The sequence below is a fragment of the Pantherophis guttatus genome, chromosome 2, assembly GCF_059756535.1.
Source record: "Pantherophis guttatus breed Tessera chromosome 2, ASM5975653v1, whole genome shotgun sequence".
Classification (NCBI taxonomy): domain Eukaryota; kingdom Metazoa; phylum Chordata; class Lepidosauria; order Squamata; family Colubridae; genus Pantherophis; species Pantherophis guttatus.
The window spans coordinates 217893500-217916661 of NC_142064.1; the positions used below are offsets into that span (position 1 = coordinate 217893500).

The window sequence follows — 23162 nt, forward strand, 5'->3', positions numbered from 1 at the left end:
CTTCCTCAATTGCCTATTAGTCTGCATGTCAATCAGACTCCCTAATCTATTCTGTCTAGTACAGTTTGCCCATTCATTGATGGGTTTACTTCACAGCTACTTAAATCCTAAAATCCTCTGGTGTTTAGTCAAACTAGGAGGCAACATAATCTAGGAGAGGTCTGGGATCTTCCATTATCCAGATGGGATTGCAGGAATCAACATCTGTCTGTCCCAACTAAGCTACAAGCTCTTCTTACCTCATCATTCTTTACATTTCTTGCAGTTTACCCATCATTTTATCATCTCCTAGCTCTATCCCTGCAACCCACACCTAATGTCAAAGTAAGGGATTTTATTTGTATTTCCACTGTGGATTGAATGCCTTCAGCTTGGATCAGCTGTAAAACAAACTGCAAGAAAAAACTAGAATTATGTCAATGAATGTTGCCTGAACAGTGGAATTCCAGATTTAAAATCTATATTCTTACCAGATCAAAACAGCAAGTTACCCATAAACTTACCAGGCTCATACTATACTATAAATTGTTTAGCCTATCCTATAAAACTTCCAGCAATCTGTTATTTTATTTATGTATTTATAATATTTATATTGCCACCCATCTTATGTCAAACTCTGGCTGGCTTCAAATCAACAATTAAAACAACATCAGTAATAACAATGTAATATATAAAACTATTAAAACTATCAAACATCTGGACAAAAATTAAACTTCCAAATCGTTCAATCTTCTCATAGCTGAAGTCATTTTTAATTATTCCAAAGATGACATTTTAAAAAAAGTGAATAGAATGATAGCATCCTGCATTTAAAGCAGGGATTCAGTACAGAAATAACCACGGTCAAGCTTGTTGGTGAACTGTGGCAGGATGGGAATGATAGCAATAGCAATAGCACTTAGACTTATATACTGCTTCACAGTGCTTTTACAGCCCTCTCTAAGCGGTTTACAGAGTCAGCATATTGCCCCCAACAATCTGGGTCCTCATTTTACCGACCTCGGAAGGATGGAAGGCTGAGTCACTCTTGAGTCTGGTCAGCATCTTGATTTCTCAGTGGCATTTCATATCATCCACCATGGCATGCTTCTGGACCAGCTTTGGGAGTAAAGCAGTATGAATACTGTATTACTGAAGAAGCTTCTTAGATGAGAAGTGAAACGTCTTCAAAGAAAACCAGAAAGTCCAATTGTCTCTTGAAAAAGCAACTTTGGGACAACCATGACCTGGATGATTGAGAATCTCCATAGACTGTATTGCAAGGTTCTCTTTCTTCCTCCAAGGCTGCTCCCAGTTGATTGTGGAGGGAAGGGGTGAAAAACTGTTTCCCCAGTCCCTCCTTTATGGGGTGCCACAAAGTTTAACATTTTCTCCCCTCCTATTCAACATCTGTATGAAACTTCTGGGAGAAGCCATTTACTAGTGTGAGTTCCAGTATCATCAGTATGCTGATTGATTATATCTTTGACCCTGAATCAACCAAACAGGGCTTCAGAGGCAAGCTATTTCCTTGACCATCTCCTTCTCTAACCCAACTAAAAGGCTTTGTGTGAAGGCAACCAACAGCCTGGGAGGCAGTGATTTCCCAGACAAATCTTGTCTTTGGCAGTGGTATCAATGCGTCTCTTCTCTTGGTTTTGGGAATAAGAATAGGAGCTTTCATTTTCACAAGGATCATGAGATGTAAGTTTAACTATAGGCTTGAAGAAACTCATTCCCATTACCTTCCCATCCAGCTAAGAAGCTTCTCAGGTTAATGGACATAATGAATAACACTGACAGCACCCACCCACATTTGCATGGACCTGGGCATCCAAAGACTAGTATGCTATTAAGAGAGAGCTTATTCTATTTATAAAGGCCCAAGGGATACTTGACAAGCATTTCAGAAAGATCTTCTCAGGCATTATGTAGGCAGATGCCTCTGAAGTACCTGAGTATCTGATCTCTTCTGCAAGTAAAGAAAAAGTGTCTGTGTAGGAGATGAGCCTTCATAAGTCCTAAGTAGCTAAAATTCAGCAAATCTTAGACCTTGATCATGTCATTACCAGTACCGCCCGTGGTGCATTGTAGTCTGGATCTATAGCGATACTTGTAACAGAAACAGGAAGATGCTATTTGTAAAGCAGTGATAGTAAGGACGGCTTTAAACTGCATCCACAGGAGGCTAGAAATGAAATAAATGTCTGTCATAAAGTCATTTTAAAATGTTTTAGAGCAGTGATGGTGAACCTTTTAGACACTGAGTGCCCAAACTGCGCGCATGCGCATGCCCAAACTGAAAGGTGCGCACCAGTGGTGGGTTCTACTTACCTTTACTACCAGTTTGCAACGGGATCGTGCGTGTGCACTTCGCTAATATGATTTTCCCATTACTGTAATGTGTATTTCTAGAACAGTTTGGTTTTTTTCTTTTTGATTTGAGGTTTTGCTTTGTTACACAGAGTCCATGGAATGTCTTTGTGATAGAAGACAAAAGGAACAAATCAAAAAAAAAATGTACAAAGGGATATTTTTGGAACTCATACATGTTTTAAAAATCATTCATAAAAGATCAACAAAACATTATTTGTGATTAAATATTTAACTGTCCTGATCTACAAAGCTACCTTTTATTGGAAGACATTATCAAAAACAGCAGGAGTACGTAGTAGCAACAATGTTAGTTCATTTGCAATTTTTCAGTTGTGAACTTAAGTAAAGTTTAATCTAATAATTACCTAGTTTGTGAAGTAAACATTGTGCTGAATTATTATAAGAAAAGCTTAAGATCTCAGCTAAAATTTTGTTCATTGTTTCCCTCTGTCCCTTTTGTAAATTTGTATTTGGCAGCCTTGTAGCTAGTTTGGTGCCAATTCACATTGACTACATCTGGGATTTGTTTGCCCTCTATAATAAGAAATTGTTTTTGTTGTTGCCTTCAGTAGGGACTGCTTGTGAAGTATTGCTTTGCCTTCTCTACCACTGAGTGAGATTTCACTCAGGTTAAGCGTTACTAAGTAAGATGCACTTGAATGCTTGCTCTTGAGAAAATCTCTGGACTGTAATAGGCCTGAAAAGGTTAGTGAATGATCAGGGAAGGGTATCAGTGACCCAACAAACCAATAAGAACTAAAAATGTTCTGTTAAAAACCCTTTTATCACTAAGAAGAGTAACAAATAACTATCTATAAAATTGGGCTTTTTTTTTTAATGAACTAAGCACTAGCCTTATTCTACTTTTGTCAAAGAAGAACCACTGAATTCAAAAGCATCAAAAGAAGTTGTTCTATTAATAATATAATTTTCCAATCCACTTCCCTACTGTTGTTATTATTATTAATTTTAAATTATATTACCTCACTAATACTTATCTCTAGCTTTAATTTTTTTTCGTTTATTAATTAGTTTATTGCAGAGATACTTTAAAGCAGCTGTTTCTCTAGCAATAGCCAAGGAGCAGATCCTTTAAAGCAGGGGTGTCAAACTCGCAGCGTCATGTTGTCGTCATGTGATGTATCACATCTCCTCCCTTCGCTAAACCAGAGGTGGGTGTGGCTAGCGTGTGACTCATCCGGTCCATGGGCCGTGAGTTTGCCCCCCCCTGCTTTAAAGAGTGTAAGTCACCAGTACTCTTTAGCATCCTACATCATGCAGTATTGGGATGTCTCCAGTAGCAGAGGGAGAGCAAACTCCTTCTAAATAGGATTCTTTATAAAAAAAAATTCTGTTCAGAACTCATTGGAAGTAGTCAGCTAAACCCTGTACAAGTAGTCCTTGATTTACAACAGGTCATTTAGTGACCTGTTAAAAGTTACAGTGACACTGAAATGTGTGACTTATGACCGTTTTTCATTGTTACAACCTTTGTAGCATCTCCATGATCACATGACCAAAATTCAGATGCTTGGCAACTGGTTCATATTTATGACCTTTGCTGTGTCCCAGGGTCATGTGATCTGGCAACCTTCTGACAAGCAAAGTCAATAGGGAATCCAGATTCACTTAACAACCAGGTTCAGCTGCAATGATTCACTTAACAACTGTGGCAAGAAAAATTGTAAAATGGGGCAAAACTCACTTAACAAATGTCTCCCTTAACAAAAGAATTTTGGGGCTCAGCTGTGGTCATAATTTGAGGACTACCTGAATACAATGTTTATGTTACCATATCTATCCTGTAAAAACCCAGGAGATTGCTAGACAGCAGCTTTGCTGATACGTGTTGTCCAGAGCTGGTAACCTCCAGCACAAAAGGAAGGAGTCTATTTGTTTCATTATGCCTTTCATAACAAGAAGACACAGACCTTATTTCCTAGAAAAATAAAGACGTTTTTTATTTGGATACAAAAGAAATGCATGTACACTTTAAAGAATGCACGCCTTCTGCACATGACATCTGTAATTAAAATGCATTTTAGATGTTATGCTTCTGTTAGATTACTGAAGGTTGGCATGTTACAATCAGTTTGCTTTAATTCCTGAAGTTACAGTATTTATATTTCTTAACTGGCATACCCTTGTGTTATGTGAGATGTTTAGCCATTTCATTGGGATGCCATAACTATTCCTTGGCTGGTGCACATATTCTTATGAAACACATCTGCATGTAAATTTAATATACTTGATCTAAACAAATCTTAAACTGGATCCTTTATATCAATAGCAGTGTTCTTCATAGCAGCTCTGGTTTTGATGTCTCCACGAATATGAATGTTAAATCAGATTCATTCTTTGCTTTCTTATGCACATCAGAGATTTCTGACATGATTTTTTAACATCAATAGGATAAAAATCTGCCTGTAGTGATCTCATGAAACCACTTAAAATGATATTTAATACAAATTACATGACTTAAAAGCCTTTGCTGCCCTAGCTTGAATATTATAGTGGATCTCTTATAATATATCATAATTCCTCCCTAACCTGGTCTTTCACTATCTGGCTCTATCCAGATGTGTAGGGTTGGCAATTTCCAGACTTTCCAGTCAATTTCCTAAGTAAGGAAATTCTCAGAAATATAAAACCAACACGGAGGGTATAATACTGAGTTCTTCCCTGTCACCTACAAAATTGTGGTACCATGTTCCTCTTTTTCCTGCATTAAAACTTTACAAGAAATGACTATAGGTTGGATCACTACATCTTGATTTTTAATCAAACAACGTAATGTGCACTTCCATTTCTATATTCTTTTTCTAGTTCTAAACATTGCTTCTATAACAAGGCACTACCAGAAGCAAAGCCAGCTTCCTGTGTCTATTAGAGAAGTCTTGAACTACATTCCTTGCTCTAAAACTGACCACAAATCTCCAAAATCAAGTAATCATGTCATAGATTTTTAAGGGTATTAATTACTTTTTGATAACTTTTGCTAAGAAATTAAAATTGGATACTTCCTGTTTTTATTCAATGAAATTTTGGCTCTTTGATTATGAATCTCAAGCATATTAGGTTGTGTTTTTCTTTCCTTATCCCTATTGCCTCAGTCTAAAAAGTTGCACTACCAGAAGACGAGTCATAAGTCACTTTTTTCAGCAAAGTTATAACTCAGAATGGTCATTAAATAAAAGATCGTAACTCGATCTACCTGTACATGCTGTTCCACACAGTACTACCAAAAAATAAAGCCATTGCAGATGTTTGAGTATAATTCATGAATTCATCTATTTTTGAAAACTGGATCAAAAATCTTGAAGAAGTTGAACTAGTTTGCACTAAATATCAAATCACAAACTCAGATTGAATCACGCCCTATTTGAGTCTTGATCTCTACTTCAAATAGAATTGTGGTTGATTTGTACAAGCATGAAGAGGACCAATAAATCTATTCCCCCCCTCCCATGTTGCTATTTAGTATCAAAATTTAGCTGCGGCCGTCATGTTATCCCCATATAACAGAATGGGCAAATTCAAATCCTGAGGTCATTTTTCTGTATTTCATGCTTAGAGATGAAATTCCATATATGAATATTTCTACTGCCTACATCTTATGGGTTTTCTTTTCAGCTTTAGCTAATAGTTTACAACAGGAGTGAGTCAAGGGTGGGTTCTACTTACCTTTACTACTGGTTCGCAGCGGGCCCCCGCATACACGCTTGCTTCGCTCACATGCATCCACAGAAGCATTTAGATGACACCAGGGTCGGTGGGCGGAGCCTCCCACCGGTTTTACTACCGGTTCTATAGAACCGGTGCAAACCGGGGGCAACCCACCACTGGAGTGGGTATACAGTTCTGCACAAGACAGTAAGTTGCAACTCTCATTATTTACTGGAGTTGCCTATGTTGGCTACAGACAATGAGAGCTATAGTCCAACAATTCATGGATGAAAGGACTGAAAGTGTCCTGGGGAATCAGCTAATCAATATTCAAAGCAGATTAGTCACGAGGCAGTTACAGATCCCTCAGAAATATCCATTCGTACACTTCCAAGAAAATAGTTTACTGTTTTCCAGGTTGTCTGCTTTTCTCCTGAAATGATCTTAAAAAGACCCTTTCCACATGTTATATATATTGATACATGTTTTGTCTTCTAAAAGCAAGGAGAATAAATTTTATTTGAGATGACTGAAATTATTAATTTTCTTCTTACCAAGATAAAAATATAGGCAATCTCTTCTCTCCTTATCTCTCCCTCTCTTTGCAATAGTAGGCCCACAAAAGGACAGAAAGAAGAAGGTGCAATAATTCAAACCAAGAAGGATATTCAAGTGAAATGAGAAACAGGTTTTTAGAAGAAATTGTTGGTATACCGAACCCAATAAGTAGCACAATCTTCTGCAAACCGATGACGTATAAACTCAGACTGCAAATCCCCCCAAATTCTCAACCAGCACGTCCCAACATATTTCGAGGACAGCTGATATTGAGAAAAGCTGATTTAAACTGTTCTAAGCACTCAAAACAGGGAAGTTTTGTTTGATTTATGCTGCTTTTAAGATTGTTTTAATCTGGACTGCCAGTGAAGTTTTATGTTTTATCTGTTTAAATGGACTTTTAGGGGTTTTTTTACACCATGTGGAATTACACCATTGGAATTGGGCAGCTATAACAAATCAGACTGAAGGAATAAATATGCAGGCCAGAGTCACTTGTTGAGATGGATAGCTATAGAAATCAAATAAAAAACAAACAAAAACAAACAAATAAAATCAAGATAGTTTGACCAATAATACATCAAGTGGATCCAAATGCAGCTTCTTGCAGATTTCAGGTAAACTCATTACAGAACTGAAGAGAGAATTGTTAAGTCCTAGAAAGATCAAAGATTAAATCAGGTTATGACATCTGTGTCCTCTTTACGGAACATAAGAGAGTCAAGGACGTGCTTGAAGGTGGGCATGGAGAAAAAAACAGTTCCATGAAGGACCTCGTCCCTCTTCAAATCATCCCTGCTACAATTGTAACAAAAATATACTGACAATAGAGATTACAAATTGCTGAACTATGTACTGTGTATATCTACTTTTTAATCTGTGTATATTGCAATAAAAAACCAGGCACAAGGTTATATAAATAGCCAAAAAGTGATTGACATGCTAATAATGCCCAATCAAGCCAGTAATGTTCATGTAACAAACTCCTGAGAAAATAATATTTTTTGGTCAATAATACATTTTTAAGCGAAGTGTTTGTTTTTAATTAGCCTCATATTTAGCTATTTAGTCATGCTGTGTCTGTCAGCCATAGCTAAAAAGAAAATAACACAGGCTGACTTGAACTATACTGTTGCCTTAAACTCTAACTTTCATCTCTTCCTTTTTGGCTTTCTTTTCTGCATTCCACTTAGTTCTTTTTAAAGCATTGGGGGCATATTCCAGCTTGTCCTCTTTTTTTTTTCTTCTTTTCTTTTCTTGAGTGCTTCCCTTTCTAGCATTAAGCAATTCTTATAGGAGAGAGCTTCCTGTTATGCTATGAGAAGCTATTCATGTGAGCTGTGCTGGAAGCACTTCATTGGAATCTACCTCTGTTACCTTACCTCTTGTCATTATAAGAAGACATAATTTGATTTTTCTCAATTAGTAAATCAAACCCACAGATGAGATGGGATTGAGATCAAAGATGAAGTGTCCTAGCCTAATGATGAATATACCATTTCAGATTCTGATAAAGAAGTGGAAAGGATATATTTCAAAGGGAGAAGATTTAGTCAAGTTTCAAGGCCTGCTGTTGAGTATATTCAAGGTTACTTTGCAAAAGAAGAAAGGGTGAAAAAAGTGGGCCTCCTACGGTACTGTTATTATAATTAGTCATTCATAAGCTTTTTAGAATGGAATACAATGGTGTGTTTCTTTCAGCAAAAGCAACTATTTTATAGGAACCATCCTCAATGTAAAATACTTGTTTGAGCTGAGTAGAGGATTTGAGGGGTAGTTTAAGTACAGTGAGGCAAACAGCATCCCTTCCAGAGATAGGTTTCAGCAGGTTCTGACCAGTTCTAGAGAACCGGCAGCGGAAATTTTGAGTAGTTCAGAGAACCGGTAGCAAAAATTCTGACTGGCCCACCCCCATCTATTCTCTGCCTCCCGAGTCCCAGCTGATCAGGAGGAAATGGGGATTTTGCTGTAACCTTCCCCTGGATTAGGGAGGGAATAGAGATTTTGCATTCCCTGTCTAGAGGGAATCCCCTGGAGTGGAGAGGAAATGCGGATTTTGCAGTATCCTTTCCCTGGAGTGGGGTGGGAGTGGAGATTTTATAGTATCCCCTGCCACGTCCACCAAGCCATGCCCAACAAGACATGCCACACCCACCAAGCCACATCCACAGAACCGGTAGTAAAAAATTTTGAAACCCACCACTGATCCTTTCCTAATGTCCTGGGGTACCTCTGGAAGAATTATGTGGCTGCTTCAAAAGGTTTCCCAAGTCCACATTCATGTTCTTCAAGTCCAGAACAAGTAACATTCAAATGTGGCTTAGGTAGATGTCTCCTTAATTCATTGAACTAAGGAGGAGGAGGTGATACAGCACAATCAGATTTGCAAGACTGATATCAGCTCCACTAGGCAGATGAGTTCAGGAAATCAACTTCACAGGAAGGCTAACATGACTTTTATGGAGGTTGGCTATAATAATAGAATCTCTAATACATTATGCAAAGGCTTAGTTCTCTGAAGGAGGTTTTAATGCAGAGAAAGGAGGAAGGAAAGTGAAGAGCACTCAGGATGGACTCAGTTATAGCAATGATGGGTGCACTATTGGAAAACCTGAAAGACCAGATTAGGCACAGATTGTCATGAGGAAATGATGTCTCTCTATATGGTCACTGACCTGATGGCATATAATGAACTAATACTTCCTGAAAAGGTGGAAGTTTAACAAGTCATATTCATCTTTAATGGTCGTCTATGGAGATTCTCAGTTATCCAGGTCATGGTTCTCCCAAAGGCAGACATGGTATTCAGCCAGTATGTACCGGTTCGAGTGAGCCAGTACGTATCGGTTCGGGCGAACCAGTAGCTGCGACTGCAGGTGGGACTGCCCACTCCCCTGGCATAATGCCATCCTATTTAGCCATGTTTTCGAGGCCACGCACATGCACGAAAGGCATGCATGCGAGCAAAGCTCATGCGAAGAAGGCCGGGTGCATGCGTGGAAGGCACGCAAGGCGAGTGTGCGCGCAAAGCGAGTGTGCACAGGTGCAGGTGAACCAGTGGTAAGAATATGTGAAACCCACCACTGCCCAAAGGTGCTTTTTCAAGAGGCAATTGGACTTTCTGGTTTTTCTTTTGAAGCTATATGGAAAGATTTGAGATCCCAAAGGTGCTTTTTTTCAAGAGGTAACCGGGCTTCCTGTTTTATGCAAATGACCAGCTGTCTGCAAGGAGCATAAATCCTTCCATTCTCCATCATTCTGTCATAGCTGAAGAAGCTTCTTGGCTGAGAAGCAAAATGTCTTCAAAGAAAAACCAGAAAGTCCAGTTGCCTCTTGAAAAAGCATCTTTGGGATCTTTAATAGTCCTGACTATTGTAAGCCATGTTAAGGTTATGGTTTTATGTTGCATATAGTCCCAACATAGACTTTTTACAATCATGCTGAGATAATGCAGTGAACAAAGGTGAAATTATAATACTTGCTATTACCTCCCATGATGATCACCTGAGTCCTGCCATCGCCACTAATCACAAGGTAGCCTGACTTCTTTATTTCCAGAGCAGCTTTCTGTCATCACAATGAACAGAAGCTTGTCTATGCTGGATAGTGCATATCAATATTTTGTCTCCAGATTTAAAATAAATCACTACAAGGGCTTGTGAATTATATGAAATATGTTATACGGTTAAAGTTGCCATATCTCATAAAAGCCAAGTATGTAAATGATTTGGCTTGAAGTCTTATTATTACTTGTGGTTATTTATTGATGTGCATGCAAAATTAGAAATGATGGTAGCTGAACAATTCAAAACACATGTCTTAGAAAGAGCACTAGTTTATATAAGCAGGATGGGGTGTTTTTTCCCTACACTAATGATTATCAAGGCTAGTATTAGGTATTCTGAGTAAAACTAGTCTTTTTCAGTTCAACCATCTTAAGTTCATTTAAATACAGGCATAGGGTTTGACACCCTATATTATCTTTCTACAAGGCATTTTATAGTGTGTTCTTTTATAAACTATGAAGATATTGCTTCACTTTTGAGAAATTAAGTGTAATATGTTTATACTTTTTAATACATTTTTTTGAACTTAAATGCTATTTCCTAAATTTTGTACACCACCCAAGAAGATATTATGTTGTATTTTCAAATTTTTATTCTGTATCAGACAAGCATTTAAAAGTAGACCACAAAACCTAATTATTTATGGATGGAATAATTTCATCTGTCAAGAGCTTGTCAGGGTAATGAATGATGAATACTGCTTCTAATCCACTTTTGCAATGGGGCCCGATCTTAGCATGTAGCCACATGACCACAGAGATATCTTCGGACAGTGCTGGCTTTTCAGCTTTGAAATGGAGATGAGCACCACCCCCTAGAGTTGGGAACGACTAGCACATATGTGCGAGGGGAATCTTTACCTTTTACCTATTAACATCTCTTTTGGGCTGGGGGCAAAATCAGCTATTTCAATCAGACCAGAGGTGATTCTACCAATGTAAACTGACAATAGAAATTCTGAAAATGAAAAACTAAACAGAAAAAAACCATTCAGTTTTGAAAAGATGTATGGGGAAAAACAAAAAGACTTTAATAAAAAGGCTGGATGGATAAAATAATTTGGAGAATGGAAGAAATAGAAGAATTAATAACACTAGCATAAATCGTTCTGGAGAACAGTAGAAATCAGACAACCAATTTACATATGATCTGCATTGGTAATAATAAGGTGTTTGATTCTTTGCCACATAATTAGATAATAATCAAATATTTGGAATGTACTAGTGTCAATAAAGCATTAGACTGTTTGTAGAAAATAATGAAGCAGTGGAAGACATAATTGGTGGTTGAAGATGAGAAAAATATCAGGTCAGGCATCTTTCCAATGACAAATAATAAGGGTAATTCATTATTACCTTTAATATTTATCATTACTATGATCCCCCTTTCAGTGACTTTAAAGAAAACAAATCTTGGCTATCAAACAGCAGAAATTCTAATAAAATCTCACATCTGCTTTATATAGAAGATCCAAAGCTTTATGAAAAATTAGAAATCAAAATCCATTCATTGACAAATAGTGATTTATTTATTTTTTTAGCACAGATATAGCTATGGAATTTGTCCTAGAGAAATGTGCTACAGTAGCAATAAATTGGGTAAAATCACTAACAATAACTGAATTGAAATGGTGAATGGAAAAACCATCAAAAGCCATCAGGATGAAGCTAACATATATCTAGGCATTTTATATTTGGATAATATCAAACATGGACAAGTTAAAATGTGATTAGTAAAGAATACTTCCTAAGAGTGAGGAAACTGCAAAAGACAAAATTGAATGCAATCAAAGCAATCAATACTTGGACCATGCCTATAGTATGACACACTGCTGGAATTATTAACTGAAAAACAAGAAAAACTGATGACTGTACACTATTAAATATATCCCCCATAGTGATATTGATAGATTATACCTATCCCTCCAAAATAGAGGTAGAGGTTTACTTTAAGTCAAGCAAACTGTTGAACAAGGAAATCATGGGTTGGCCGATTACACAAAAGATAACCAAGACCAAGCATTGATGCAAGATAAAAACTGGAACTTATTGAATGTGCGGGAAACAAAACATGAATATCAAAATAAGGTAATTAAACATGAATAAAATGCTTTCAAGGAAAAGCATTACATGGTCATTTTCTGCAAAAGATCAAAGGGAAAGTGGATAAAGATAAAACCTGGCAACGGCTTACAAGTGGACCGGAAAAAAACTGAAGGGTTGATTTTGGCTGCTGAAGAGCAAGCTATTCAATCAAGACCAGAACTGAAAAATCATCAAATGATTCAAAGTGCAGATTGTGCAAAGAAACAAAAGAAACAGCAAAGAGCATATTCAGCTTGTTCAAGAAGGTTGCACAAACTGAATATAAATAACAAACAGAATATGGTTGCCAAAATGATTCATTGGAACAACTGTAAAAATTATTATGTTCCAGGAACTAAAAATTGGTAGAATTTAAAAAGTAGTTGAAAATGAGTAGTTTAAAATATTGTGGGGTTCCTGAACAGACTGATAATGTCTTGACTCATAACATGCCAGTCAAAGTGGTTGAAAAGGAGAAAGGGAAATACCAGGGGATAGTAGAATAGAATACAAAGAACTGGAGATCACAATATATCAAGGTTTGAAAATCAAAGTTGGAATACTATGACATAAACTGGCCATGGTGATCCTATTTGTTAAACTAGCCATGGTGGGTGTCATACCAAAAAATCTAGAAATGTTAACTGATGAAATTGCTGTAAATTGCAAAAGGTTATACTACTTGGATCCATTATATATATTATGTCAATACATTATGACCTCCTAGGTTTTTGGAAAGAACTCAGTGTGTATGAAGGCCAATACCAGCTATAGAATTGACTTGTGAATAGATAATAATAATAATTTAGATTGTAACTCAGAAATGTATCACATTTTTTTTAAAAAAAGTAATCTATAAATCAGGTTTAAATGAACTTTAAATGTGAACATGATTCATAACAGATACATTGGTAAAACCAACCAAAGCAAATGTAAATCCTGCCCCTTTAATAATAAAACCTTTAAATATCTTTGCAATGGAATTAGAAAAATTAAAACCATTCCTCCTCTATGCATATCAGATGAAGAAGATTTCGAAGTTTGCATTTGAAAAGATGGCAATGCAAACAGTGTAGACAGGAGAAACGTCTGCTTCAATTAGTTTTCTGCAGAATGGTAATCTTAAACTTAAGATCACATGTAATCTGCAATGTATTAAGAGTGTATTCTTATTGGCATCCCCATATTATATATCAAATGCTTTTCCATGGAATGTTTTAAAATGTCAACTAAAATTATTATATGCTTAATTGAAATGACATATGTCCCTTCAGCACTCATCTGGAGCTGTATTATTATGTGTATCTAGACAGTTTAGAGACAAGAAATCACTAACTGTGGTTTTCCATACCCCACTCTACCTCTGTCCCTTCTGTTGTCAACTTTGCATTCTTATTAGTAGTAAATCTTGTTACAAATAAATCTTCATTTGTAGCTTTGGCTTTCTTTATTACAGATTGAGCCAAATCTACAGGAAATATACATCAAAAATGTCTGAAACAAATAGTTCGAATAATCATTTGCTGTGAAATGCTGTAATTTAAACTTAATTCCAATTTCTATTATAATTTCCTGTTCTTGTATTCCTCTGGATACAAATGCTCAAGGCCAAATTCCAACACACACACATATATACACACAGAGACGGGGGGGGGGGGGCAGTGTTCTATTCCAAATGAAAATAGGAAGAGGAATCCCCACAGGAGTCTAGGTGTTAATACTGTTCTGAAATTGAATATTGAAATCTCTTGTTATTCACTAAACCCCTTTAATTTTTCAGAAGGTTTACCTATTGCTACAGTTAGTGGATTGCAAGGACAAACTCTCAGTATCCTAACTCCCACAACAGTAAGCAGAACAGACAAAACAGAAAAAGCATAATAGGATTCAGGTGCAGAACAAAGTTCTAACTCTAACGTTAAACTTGGACAAAACAAAATCATTATTTTATTTGCATAGTAATTTCCTGTTTAGTAATGAATAACTAAATTGGGGTGATGCATTTAAAAGAACAAAAGCTTAAAATATTCAAGGTGATCTTCCTAATAAAATGATTAAATTGATTGTCAGTAGCATATAGCAAATCTGTGGTTATTATATTCTAATATAATTTTAACAGCAAGTAAAAGGTTGCAGTTTTTTTTTTTATATAAATGTATTTGGTTCCTGGACATTTTGTTAAACAAATTGGGGGTGGCTTGGGATTTTGTTTTCAAGGATAGCACTCTATTAAAACAGATCTAAGGGCAATAAAATGTTATATTTTTGAAAGCACTGAAGTTAAAGTGCACACTTTGTATTCAGTCTTTAATTAGGTAGAAGTATGCATAACAAAGAGATCTTTTATTGCCAATAGCTGCACCAGAAATTTGTAGCTCGACTGAATAAGCCTTATATGAACAAATGAGGATCCAATGCTGATCATATCAGACTCTTTTTATTATTACTATAAATAGTAATAAAATAATAATAATTCTATAAAATAGAATTTTATTACTATAAAATTCGTGTTAAACAACAACTGCATTTTAAGCTGTCCAGAACTAAATAAGACTTCATTTTACTAGACTATAACTTGCAGGTGCTGTTTGGAAAATGTAAATGATCTCATATCTCCCTGATGCTAATAGATATGAGCATTTTATTCTTAGATCAATGGGTCTGATAACCTGATTCAATACAGATTCACTTTGAAGTAAGTTTCACTGCACTGTGTGGAACTGTGTTTACTTCTCTGAATAAAAAACCAAAGCTGTACGTACTGTTGATGTTCTGTGTATGGATGTATTAAGCATCTGATAAAAAATAAGTGCATTTGCTAAGACCAATGCATTTCTTCCAATTTTTTTCCATTTAAGGTTACATGTAATTGTTTACCAGTTGTATATAATTAACAAAATGCAACCTGTTTGATATACAAATCTGTTTTATGTATCGTTAAGGCATGGCTCTACTCTTGCTTTCTAGACTTTCTAGACACTCCTCTATTTCAAATAACCATTTTTTCTGGCCAACAAAACTATTAGATGGTTTCAGTGGCATTTGAGATGTTAATATGTGTATGTTTGTAAGTGTGCAAATAGGTCTTTGGAACAAGAAGAAAAACAGAAGTTCCAGTTAAAAACACTTTTCTTTCTTCTGGTCTCATTAATCAAATGCCAAAGTGATTCCTGCAGTGACACCTGGCAGGGTTAATGTTTAAGACCCGCAGCAATTGTCGTTCCGCTGAAAATCGCTTGGCCAGCAAGTCACATAAAAGCCTGTGATTATGAAGGAAATGGGAATTAGCAGAAATTAGGGAAACCAGTTGAAATACTCTGGTAGCAAAGGAGACATAAAGAAATCTGACTGATTGGCCCTCCCCAAGGGAGAAGAGACAAGGCCTAGAGGTCATGCTTTCTGCAAATTAGGAGTGTCTGTCATTGAAACCAAAATAAAGCAAGGCCAGGAGAAGAAGAATTTTCTATAGGAGGGACTGCACTACCTCAATTCGGCTGCATCCAATTTCAGAGACAAAGCCGCGCAATAAAAGACATAAATGTTTGCAAATCATAGTTCTTCCCTAATTCAGCTCTTTCAAATATAACTTATAATTCTGCCCTCTCTCTGCATTAACATAGAGAAAGCTTTTCAAAATGTAAACTTACAGTTCAATACTCTATCTTCTTCAGCCTGTAATCTTGGTATTTGTGAAATCTGAATCATTGGTCCCTAGTTTTATAACCTGCACAGTTTGCCTGTTTGCACAATGTTGGCAGTTCTCATTTGGGGACACAACATATGATAAAGCTAAGGGGAAAAAAATTCTTTATTGAATAAAAACAAATAATTTTGCTTATTGAATCTGAACCTTAAACGTCCGAAGGAATGATCCAATTGGGAAATATATAATGGCAGCAATTAAAAGAACATATAGGCTGTGGTGGGGAGAGATAGAGAATTTACATTTTATTTTAAAATGACACAGTAGTACTGGGGATATTCATTCAATTTCTCTATTTTAGTTCATTTTTTGAACACTCCTTAGAAGCTGATGATATAGAACAGGGGTGTCAAACTCAATTTCATTGAGGGCCGCATCAGGGTTGTGTTTGGCCCTGGGGGGCCAGGGTGGGTGTGGCCAGCTCGATGTCACTCATGTCGGGGGTGCCTATGGTGGCTTGAGTGCTCTGCCAGTGAAAATGGTCCAGAGCTCCATTTTCGGCTGCAACAGCCTCCTGCAACCCTCTGCTAGTGAAAACAGAGCTCGGGTGGGCCACACGCAACCCTCCAGAGCTCTGTTTTCACTGGCAGAGGCACCGCGGGCTAGTCCTTCACTATTTCCAGGATGGCCCGGTGGGCCAGATCTAAGCACTCGGTGGGCTGGATCAGTCCCTGGGCCTTGAGTTTGACACCCTTGATATAGAAGCTTTAAAAACATTGTTAACTTTAAAAAAAGAATTAAAGAAAGCATGTACAGGGTGCCCTTTGCTCTCATACTAGAAAATAGTATTCCAGCCGATAAAGGATTTCTGTCCATCAAGTGAAGAAGTGGGAAAAATGTGTTTTTTTTGTCTCTCCTTCAGGTTGATGCCAGAAAATCTTACAGTGTTTGTCTCTAAAAGCTATACAATTGTTCTGTAAACAGTTTTCTTTATTTATTCACTCTTAACTCACAATCAAATGAAAACAATACAATAAAATTGATTTAAGTTGGGAAGAGGTTGAACTAGTACAAGATATACAGTATCTGTGAAGATCAATATAACTTTAGGTGAAAGCAAACAGATGCAATTGTTTAGTGCTGTAGTTCCCAACTTTTTTTTTGGCCATACCCCACCTAAGCATCTCAAAAATCCTGACCCCCCCCTCAGGTGACATATAATTGCCTCCATTAAAAATCAAATTGTCCCCCTGTGGGGCGTGGGCCCCACGTTGGGAACCACTGGTTTAGTGAAATGCAGAAATATAATGGCTCAAATTTTTAACTGGATTCCATATAATCACAGAATAGAGATCCTGTTTTTTTTAAAAAACAAAACAAAACAGGAGATCCGAAACAGAATGGAAAATTTCTCATGTTTTGAAAGTTCAAGATGCTAAAAAAAAAAAGGATGAAGACAATCATTTGTAATGTAATTGAAGTAGCGATCCTTTTGGATCCTTCTGAGTTCTAGAGTCATAGAATAGATTTTCAAAAGTCACCTTCTAAATATTGTGATTGACTATCTTCTAATATACTATATGCCTAGAATAATTTTGATATTTAAAAAACGTACAGATCTGCAAAATGACCAAACCTTTTTTTTAAAGTGCAATGATTTAGAGCCTAATGTTGGATTACTTCAATCATGTAAGATTGCTAATTCTTTCATTTCTTCTAAATTGGTCTATCTGTATAAACTACCTTGGACCGGAAATGTTTCTCCCACTTTTGTGATCCATTTGTTCATCGTGAAAGTCACACTTGCAGATTCACAGAAGTGGACAACATTCTAACATTCTAATATTTTGAAGAGAGAATTACCCTGAGAAATATGAAATGACACTGGATTGTTTCCCTCTCACTTATTGTTTTACAGGGGAAAAAAATCTTCAACCACAGATAAGACTGCTAAATCCACTGAGTATAATTGTATTCAATGTTTGTTATTCTAAGACAGAGACTTTGATCTCATGGTTGTGGTCTGTATGATTTTTTTTTCTTTTTTATTCTCTGTGGAATAAAATAGCAAGCTTAGCATGCTACATTCATGAGGTTTATTACATTAAAAAAGGATTTTAAAAATCTTAGAGTAATTTCTATTAGACGCTTATTTGTGCAAAGAGAAGCAAGGGCTGATCTTTATTATGAACAATTTGAACTTTGGATAATTTAAATAGAATTCATGTCGTACAAGTAAGTGATTTTGGGAGCTTTTCTTGTGTTTGCTTTAGATGCAGTTCCGTCCAAAGGGAGAAGTCAAGAAGATGGTTAAAAAAGAAAGAAAAACTAAGGTATTACGTAGAGAGGAAAAGGCTAATTTCCCAAGAAGCAGAAATAGAAATGCTTTCACTCTGCAATATCACACAAAGTAGTGTTTCCATTCAAAATGATCTTTAAAATTTCAATAAAATATTTCACTACAGAAAAACACTCACACATGCATCCATGCAGTGGGAGTTATACGTGCATCTGATCAGAAACCCTTGGAAAATTCTCAAGAGAAGCTGTTGACCAGCTTGCTTACCTGTTTCATTTCAGTCTTGATTAACACTTTTAGAGGTAGGATACTCTTTTGAAAAAAGTATGTAAGACTGACTAATTCTACATATGTGTGTGTGTATATATATATATATATATGCACACACAAATCTCTTCAGTTAGAAAGTAAAGTACAATGCAGATGACATGTTCCCAGTGTAGTTATCACTGGTTAAAAAAAAATCTAATGGCAAACAAAATATTTTAGAAGCTCTTAGTTGTACTATTTCCAAAAACTAAGATCATGAAAATAATAGTTTATGTTGGGAAGTGGGGATTGCTGATAGAGTTCTTTCTAATTCACAGAATTATGCTCAAGGAATATTCTTGAATGTATGAATGTATGAGAACACTTCCAATAGTGTTGCATCTTCTATGTAAATGGATATTTCAGTGAATTAAATCTGGGGGACATATATGTGAGGAAATAAAAATTATAGAGAAAGGTGAAAGGTGCCTTTTGTGTTATTAAAAGAGAAAATGAATATAACATTTAATTTAAAATGATTTAACTAAACCCATTTGTTTTTCCCATCTAGTTTTAGAAGCCATATCCTTATATTAAGTGTGCCCTACAATCTCATAACATTATAAGCAAAGTGTTAATCCAACAAGAACATTTTTTAATTGATTCTATTTAAATGGGAAACTACTTAAACTGGAAAAAGTGTATGTGATAAACATGGGAACTTCTAAAGTTTTAACTCTTCATAAAGTGTTAAGAGAGGCACATGCAGACTTTTTTTTTACAACATTGCTCATGCAATTTACATCAAGAACCAGTTGAGAGACAGAGGGATTAAAAGGAAATTTCTTACAATGAATCCTTATTTTTTTGAGTGATATGGAGAATATGTCTACAACGGGATGGTCTCTTCCCCTGAAGCAGGGACGGGCAGCTTGAGAAAAGTCAAGATGGCAGGTGCAACAGTGTAATCAAAAGCCCACCCCATTTTTACATCCATTGCATTGCTGGGGGGGGGGGGAGGTTGGGGTTTAATTGTATGGTCACAGCTGCGTTCTTGACTCTTTTGAATCTGCTGGGCGATATCCTGTGCAGACTTCAGTATTTCTTTCCTATTTTCAAGGGGATGCACAAAGGACAGCAATGGACTGTGCAGGAGCCATCGCCTCATCACTGATCCAGAATAAAATTTCCACAAGATCAAAAGCAGTATTAGCATCACTTTATCCCCCACAGAAGGCTTAAGCTGAGTCTCCCTAATTAACTAGCCTTTGTGTTAATAGAGGACTTTTTATTAATTTAGCACAACTATCTTTTGACAGTCAGAAACAATGTCAGGTAGTTTTTCATATTTTGGTGAAAAGTATGAATTCAGTCAGCAAAAATTATTACAATAAACAGCAAGGAAACTATATTTTGCATTTCCTTTTTATTTCATATCACAAAGACTTTTTTTTAAAAAAACTCTCATTTTTCATGTACATGAGCAGTTCATTAATTTCAGAGTCATGAAATGGATGGCTATAGAAAATGAATCAATGAATTAATGATCAGTTTGATCAAGTTAGTGAACAGTCACTTTACTGATGGAATCAATCCAAACTTGCCTTATCTTTTGGTCATTAATTTTAGCCTGGGGTTGAGATGTCTAATACTTAATGTAAGTTATCAATTGTTCATGTGCTTTCTCTTCTTAAGTCCTTGGAGAGCTACTATTAATTCAGTTTTAAGAACCAGAGGAAATGACAGAGGAGGAAGTCCTTTAAATAAGACTCCTAATCAGGGGTGAAATCCAGCAGGTTCTGACAGATTCTGGAGAACTGGTAGCAGAAATTTTGAATAGTTCAGAGAACCGGCAAATACCACCTCTGGCTGTCCCCAGAATGGGGTGAGAATGGAGATTTTGCAGTATCCTTCCCCTGCCACACCCACCAAGCCACACCCACAGAACCAGTGGTAAAAAAATTTGGATTTCACCACTGCTCCTGATCCTTGTCCCACCTGTTATTTCCAGGCCAGGGAAGATTCAGTTCTGGGTCCTAGATGGAAAGAATCAGAGTAAAGCATCAGGTTAAAAAAGAAGGAAAATCTGAGAAGAAGATAACTTGCAACTCCCAGAAGAAAAGGAATTGCATTTGCTATAAAAATATGTAGCCAAATCATTTTAAATGAGAACCAGATATTTGTGGAGAAAGTATGTAGTATTTGTTACACATTGCTCCCCTCAGAAATCTCTCCCAAACTCTGACCTTTCCTTCAAACATGCTCAGTAGGTAGGTAGGACAATGCGAGGGACTTTCAGTTGGCTATTCTTTCCATTGTGACACCTTTTAGATTGCTTTCTAAGGGCATATAATTTTATTGTTTAAGCTTCTAATTACTTTTACTGGGCAGTAGTTGAGGATGGAGAAGCTTTGGAAAAATAACCTACAAATTAGGCCGCAGTCTTCTCAATCTCCATTTTCATTCTTCATTCTCCAGTCAATGAAGTCTCTGCTATAAATGCCTAGCTAATTTTGGATTGTGCTGTAAACATAAAGCCCAAAAATAGAATGTCATGGCCCAGTGCAATAACCACTGGATGTCTAAAAGTTCATGAGCTAAACATTCAACATAATATGCTTGCAGTTATGTCTATCATGCATAATTCCTGTATGCTGTATCCCTTTTTCCCTGTTTGAGCAGCTGTTGCTGAAGTGACCCCAGGCTCAAAAGAACATGGTCCAAAATAGGGCTCCAACCTTAGAGCTTGTAAAATACAGGTCATACTGATGGATAAATAAATCCGATGCTGCTAGCCTAGTATTATTTTATCAGAGACCAGGGAAACTTAGTCCTGATCTATTCCATGTAATGTAATCATCATAAATCAGCCTGATTTTTCTTTTTTTGATCAACTGAGCTGCAGAGTGGCAACATTTTTATTTATTTTATTTTACTTCAAATTTATATACCGCCCTTCTCCCTAGGGACTCAGGGCGGTGTACAGCCAAATAAAAATACATAATAAATACATTAAGAACAGATTAAAAGGAAATATCTCAATTTGGCCCAAAATTTAAAAAGACAAACCGAATTTAAAATCATTTAAAAAATTTGTTAGGCCAGCCCGGCTTGTTGGAAAAGGTAAGTTTTAAGGGCGCGGTGGAAGGCACGGAGGTCTTGGATTCTCCTTATCTCTGGGAGCAGCTGATTCCAGAGGGTGGGAGCCCCCACAGAGAAGGCCCTCCCCCTGGGGGTCACCAGCCTGCATTGCTTGGCTGATGGCACCCCGAGGAGGCCCTCTCTGTGGGAGCGCACGGGTCGATGGGAGGTCGTCGGTGGCAGAAGGCGGTCTCAAAGATAACTAGGTCCTATGACTTCCATCATAATTCCCAGACATCACCAGTGGTCTAAAAGACACTTCATAACTCAATCCTGCAACTAATTTACTAACTGGGGAATTCTGGAAGCTGAAGTCTACACATCTTAAAGTTGCCAATGATGAGAAACACTGCTGTACATATTAGCAGCCTCTGATCTGGTCTGAGAAGACCCTTTTATATCACTTGTTCAAAAATGATATTTTTGAATAGCTTTGAAAATGCCTCATCATTGAAAAAGCTTAAAGTATAAATTCTAATACATTGTGTGAACATCTAGATTAAATCTTCCTAGATTTCCTTTCTTCTGAACATCCAATAAAATATAAAGCACTTTAACAGTATATTTGGCACACTGAATTATAACTCAGCTGCCACTTATCAGGTTCCTTTAGGGCTAAGGAAAATGCTTCATTTTAAGGATCACAAAACATTCATAAATGAGCTGGACACAATCACAAATTACTTTTTGGTTATGATCAGACTTTCCTGATGTTAAAATTTCTATGCTTCTCAAATCATGTTTCAATGCATAAAGTTTTCCTGAGCTTTTCAAACACTCACAATAATTGCATGTGGCTCCTGACTCTTTGAAAAAGGGTTATATTACTTTTCAAAAATGGCAAAGTTTAAAGGAGTTGTTAAGATTTTATTTTAATTTATTTTATGTAACCAAGCAAGATCATATTACTTCTGGAGTTGGTTGTTTTTTTTTTTTTATATTTCCATTTGTGACAGTGGAATTTTTGCCCATTTTTAAATAAGTGTTATTTATAGTCACATATTATCGCATCATCATTTTTTGGTATTATTATTGCGGTATGTTATTCTAAGGAGAAAACCTAAACCTATTGTTCCAAACCATTAAAACTGACACACTGGACCGTCTTCACCATTATTAAATTCCTTAATTTGTATGAAATCCATCAGCAACAAGGTAAAACAAGCTACCTCAGTTATGGTTATATATAATAAAATAGGCAAAGATTGGTAATTCAGATAGTCCTATTCCCTCAAGTATTTCAAGACATGATACAGGTTTGAGAAAACAGTCATGAAATTAAATATGGATGCCTTAGGAAGAAGTGATTGAACCTATATAAAACATTGCTGAAAATCTCAATCCAGGAAATTCAACCCTCTAAAGAAGGGCCAAACTACTAAATTGCAGTGACAGCAGACGCCACAACTGGCAGAAGCTTCTATTTTATAAAATTCTTTAAAATATACAAGCTTAATTCAATTTTAACTTAGTCCCTTTGACTTTAGGACTCAATTCCTATCCATGTAATCCAGTGTTTTTCAAACTTGGCAACTTTAAGATGTGTAGAGTTTCAGTCCCAGAATTCCCCAGACAGCATGCTGACTAGGGAATTCTGGGCA

General features: G+C 36.4%; 2 long non-coding RNA genes across 4 annotated transcripts in view; one reads left to right on the forward strand and one right to left on the reverse strand.

The window, feature by feature from the left end:
• The window catches only part of LOC117677452 (uncharacterized), a 174906-nt gene that overhangs the window by 98392 nt on the left and 53352 nt on the right, over positions 1-23162 (forward strand). For 2 of the 3 annotated variants that reach the window (XR_004594790.2, XR_004594791.2), the window contains 2 exons: positions 18146-18205; positions 19541-19623. The exons of the other annotated variant lie outside the window; for it this stretch is intronic. This is a non-coding gene — a long non-coding RNA (uncharacterized LOC117677452). Of the gene's footprint in view, positions 1-18145; positions 18206-19540; positions 19624-23162 lie in introns of those variants that run through there. 3 annotated transcript variants of the gene reach the window in all.
• Positions 1-23162, reverse strand: part of LOC132710882 (uncharacterized) — a 28996-nt gene that overhangs the window by 1505 nt on the left and 4329 nt on the right. The window lies entirely within an intron of this gene.